The following is a 5,540-nucleotide window of genomic DNA, read 5'->3' as shown; positions in this document are numbered from 1 at the left end:
GTGTGCTTGAAATAAAAGAAAATGAAAACCATTTGTATTTGCTTTTTTGTTGTCAAAAAAATGCACGTTTGCTGACAGCTGTATTTAATTCAATTGAGTTATAACTAATATACTTATCATCCATAACTATAGAACGATACATTTAGAAGCACTGGTACTAAAAGAAACTTATTACCTAATACTGTATACAGTATTTATAATTTTATTTTCTTTTATCCACCTGTAGAATAGTTAATAGCCTGGCAAGGACACATCAACATTAAGTTTTCAGTATCTGTTCTAAAACACTTCTGTACACAAATAGTATTTGTTGCTCCAAAGGATTAATTGTTTTATTTGCCCATTTTGCAGCATAACACAGCATCATCTTTCTTCCAGTGTGAATGGACCATATTGAAACATATGCGTTTAATTAAAAAAAAAAGAGATTGCCCAGCATAGCATTAGGTTCGAATGGGTTATATCAAACAATACAACTGCTAAAGCTGTGATACCAAGCCTAAAAGAGCGCAGACTGGATAAGTATGTAAGAGGAAAGCACAGATATACTTAATTTGTAAATATTTCTTTCTTTTTTTAGCCCTTAAATAAAACAGCACTGTGATATCCTCAACAATGTACTAGTTAATGACTAAGAGAAATGGCATGCGTACACTTGCTGTAATTAACTTTTGCTTGTTTATATTCTGAAAGGGATAACACTTTTTGGGGAGTGCTCACGCTAGCCTGGATTGGAACTAGAATCTCAACAGGATGTGGCTCCCCATGACCAATGACTCCTTCAGCTATTGGAGCTGTTCCAGGGATCATGTTACAATAACTCAACTGGAATAAAACGTTACTAAAACTCAGGGGACTAAATGATCAATATCCCACATCCCTCCACCTCAGATTAGTGTGTATGGAAACCAGGCTTTAACCACTGATAGGCACGCTAGTTAAACCTCTTTTTCTGGCCTGAAAACTAGTGATGTGCAGTTTGATTCTTTTACTGACTTGATTCGATGGATTCATTCAGTTTAGTGAATCAATTCAACAGATTTGTTCGTTTGATTCACTGATTCACTAATGCAAAATAAATACATCTTGCTAAATTACTTGGTTCCTAGTCAATAAGTATGCAGGCACGGTTTCAATCAGTTAATCAACATATTACTTAATGTATTTTATAGTACAGAAATAGGCAGATATAACTAGAAGCAGCTTTTCTATAACGCTAACCAAAAAACAAAATATCACAAATGTAATATAATGGAGTATTTTACTTCAAAGGAAATCGCAAACAGTTTTTAATAGCGCTTAAAAAAAAGATAGTGACAAGCTGTGAAAATGTGAAATAGTAAACAGTGCCACTATGAAATGTACCTTTTTATGACTTCTGTCCAGACACTTGCCTCTTCTTTTCTCGCACACTTGATAACAATGCTCATTACATGTTCAAATTCTGCAACTTTTCCACATAATGCCTGTTGATGCAGAATCCAGTGTAAGAAAATTGGTACTTCTGCATTTCTTTCTTAAATTTTTTCCAGCACTCTGCTAGCCAGTTCTCTCTTTTGTCCAGTCCTATATGGTGCACTCTGTTGTAATCTCAGTTAGTTTCTTCTAAGATAATTCTGCACTTTCCATGGCTTCTTCAAGTTAAAAAAAAGTCCTTTCCAGTGGTTGTGGTGTCCATGGAATCCACAGCACTTTCATTTTTTCTTCTCATTTTCAGAAAAACCTTTAGTTGAGGCTTCATAGCTTCTTTAATTTACAGTAAACTCAAAATACATTGCTTTATGCAGTGTGTCATAGTCAGGGGTGGAAAGTACTACTTAAGTACTGTATTTGTTTTTGGGATCTGTACTTTACTTGAGTACTTTATTTTTCGGGTACTTGTACTTTTACTCAAGTACGTTTGTTTAGAAAATATTGTACCTTTTACTCCACCACATTTCCCAGAAGCTTGTCATTACTCGTTCTTTCAGCACTTTGAGTGCGTTCACAGAGATCATTCTGCGCAGATTCTGTGCAGAATCTGACCAATTTAGCCAATGATCTTCTAAGAATGATCTCCGTGAACACACCCATTGGCTAAATTACTCAGATTCTGCACAGAATCTGCGCAGAATGATCTCTGTGAACGCACCCACTGACCAGGATTCTGATTGGATAAAGCAGAGCCGCATGTGCAGTGTCTGCTTGCTTTTATGATGACATAGTATGTTGATGCCACACCACCTCACTCTTAAGAACACTGTCCATATTGTTCGGGCCCCTCACAAAGTGTCTTGGTTCCCAGCAGTTTCATGTAAACATCCTTTTTATTATCTCAAAGAGAAGCCTCCCATACAAACACAATATCACATTTTAACCCCGATAAAAAGCTAATTAGTTAAACAACAAAACTGCTGAATTAGTCACAACTACAACAGTTTAAGGAACCTTGGGTCACACTTAACTTTTTTCAATAGAATCCAGAATTCTCAAGCGGAATCCAGAACACCTCCTTGTGCAGGGGACTATGTGAATACTGTAGTTACCGTCAAAATGGTTATATGCCACTCTGGAATAATGCAATTTTGGCACCAAATGACAAAATAAATTATATTATCTGGTCCAAACTGGCCTTCCTATATACTGTACAGTAAGCCTCATTTTAAAGTATGACTTTGCAAACACATACCTGTTATTTTTCAGTTTCTATGGTACCTGTAAAAAGTATAACGTTAGGTAATGGAGATGAAGGAAAAGATTGCACTAACTATTACATTATGATGAATGGGGTGCAGTACAGTATGCTTCAAACATCACACCTTTATGGGTGGTTCTTTTTTGAAACTTGGGCCTTTTTGTAGATAACATCTGACTGATTCTTTCTAACTAAGCTGTTTTGAAACATGGTTTCTTTAGACTGCAGTGTGATTACTGTCCATAATACATGTATTACAAAAACTGTGTAATTACTTCAAAACATGTTGTGAGGTGAGTAGTTATGTTATTATAGTATTACAATACAGCAACATTTCGTAATATATTATTATTTATTCATCAACACCTTATACAACACACCTTAAGCAAAAAAAACAGGCTCATTGGGTTACGAGGAGATAACAGTCTTCCGAGTGGATATAATTCGAGGATGTTATACTAGCGAGGGAGTACAGTCATTGGGTCCTCAAGATATAGCAATTATTTGACAAATGCTTTGGTCTTTCCTTGTTTTAAGGTTCTGTTTTTTTATTTTTTATAAAAACCTTGGTTAAGTGCCAAATCCGCTCTGAGTTTGAGTACAGCCGCTTCTATGATTCAGCTTGGAGACAGGCTATGCAGTTAATATACTTTTTTATGACTTTTGTTTATAGCAGGACTGATGAAAGTGAATGGCAGAGATTCCCCTTGTCATAGGATGATGCTTATTAAAAACCAAAGTCTGACTGGTGAATGGTGACTTCTTTTTCTTGGAAACTTGGTTGTATTTCTGAAAGGAGAATCCACCCAATAATCAAATAAGTAATCATCAAACCTGATATATAGCCCCCTTTGTTCACACCCCTTATTGTTTAGTTGTTTGGTCCCCCTCCTCCTCTGCCCCCACATTGCAGCATGCCTTGTCTAGGGGGATGGTAGCCTCAAGTGTCACTTATCGTACCCGCTGGCACTAGTTATTTATTTAATTAATATACTTTATTTATCAAGTTTTGCCAGCATAGGGGTGGCTAATGAGCTCCAATGGGCAAGGCCATGGGCCAAATTCAAATAACAATGCAGTTATTTACAGGCATGTTTATCTGTCAATTCAATAAATTGTTCATTTTTATTCTAGTGGTGAAATATCCATCAGAACTAATTGAATATCAAATTGAATCTTGATTTAATGGGATCAAAGGAAAATAAAATGATTAGATAAGCTAAAGATTAAATAGACCATAAAACAAAGAGTAAAGGAGCAATCAAATTCTTCTGACATATTTAACACATAATTAACTTCTTTTTTTCTTGTTTTTGCCCCTTCACCGATTCCTTTTGCCCTGTATAAAAGTTGCCAGGCTGTCTATTTTTTCTTTTCTTATCTGTATTCTGATGTCCTCGTAGTTTTTTGTAACCTTGAAAAGGTAAAAGGTTTTATAGCTCTATCCAATTCAGAGTGCTTTCGGTCTGGTGTGGTTACTTATTATCTGTGGAGGTGTTTGTATTCAGTACTGTTGCCTTAACTGTTTTTCTTAGTGAATCAGTAACATTTCTCAAAATGACTGATTACAGATAGACTTACTGCTATGTTTTTTATATCACCTGCAACACTTTTTTGCCTGTCTTCCTGATTCAGTTGATGACAATATTCTAACTGCTGTTTCATTTTATTGAGCTCCGTAAGAAAAAACAAAAAACTGAGCTACAGTACCTACTGAGACAACCATCACGTAATCACATAACAAGAATCAAACCAATCAAACAAACTATTAAACACATATTATTTATTAGGTAAAGTTAAACCTTGATTTCTATTACTGTGATCCATCATTGTATTTCATCCCTTTATACCTTGCAACCAGTCATTATAAAGCTGGACACATACTGTATTGTATAGTCAATTAACCATGGCATCTGACTACAGCGTTCTAATAAAAGAAGAATACTGTATTTGACAAACTATGTTTGAGTTGCTAAGCAGGCCTTGTTATAGTCATTGACCTTTAAAATGTGTTTACTCTTTATACATTGGGACTCAAAAACAGGTTGTATAAGAAATCTCAGTTAATTACTGGAACAATCCATTATTTTTCTCTTTAGACATGGTTTGAGGGCAGAATTTAAAGACATGTCATTCAGACCTTTGTGTTGCACTGGCAGCTTTTCAGAAAACAAGAAAATATTAGGAATGCAGCAGTGAGAGGCAAAGGTTTTATTTATTTCTGACTGTTGTCTATTGACTTTTAGAAGCTGGGAGGGGGTGGGGGTGGGCTATGAAGCAACAGCTGGTCAATGATTAAACAGGTGTTTTTAAATATGGTTTTGTAAATGTAATCTTTTATGATCAAATGGTGACTTGTTGTGTATCACTGCACCTTATTTATATTATATTATTTTTTAAAGGTAAGCTCTTACTATATGTTTTAGTGTATGTTGTTAATGCTGTGATTATTCATGCACACAATAAAAATGTCTTTTTTATCATTTACTTTTCTAAACTAAAGGACAAATGGTGACTTCCTCAGCCACTAGAGCTCATATAAACAAGCGTTATTTTTGAAAATATTTTTCTTATATCTTTCTTTTCATGACTGCCATACATCATAATTCACTATTTACTGATCTAAATTGCAATTACAAATCCCAAAGTGGTCCTGGTCATAGGAATTCAAGGCTGGATTTCCTATACACAACTTCAAAACAAAACACACAGTTATGTTTGTCTTTCCTAGTAATTATCTTTACTAGCTATGCATATTATTGTGTTGGTCTTGAATTCATCAGGTGCAGTGCTATCTATTCACTGTTTTTTTTTTTTTTTTTAACACAAATTAGTAATGTCATTTCTGCCCCAATATTACTGAATT

Source organism: Acipenser ruthenus, chromosome 7, assembly GCF_902713425.1.
Source record: "Acipenser ruthenus chromosome 7, fAciRut3.2 maternal haplotype, whole genome shotgun sequence".
NCBI classification, from domain to species: Eukaryota; Metazoa; Chordata; class Actinopteri; order Acipenseriformes; family Acipenseridae; genus Acipenser; species Acipenser ruthenus.
Note: the sequence above shows the minus strand (reverse complement) of the source record.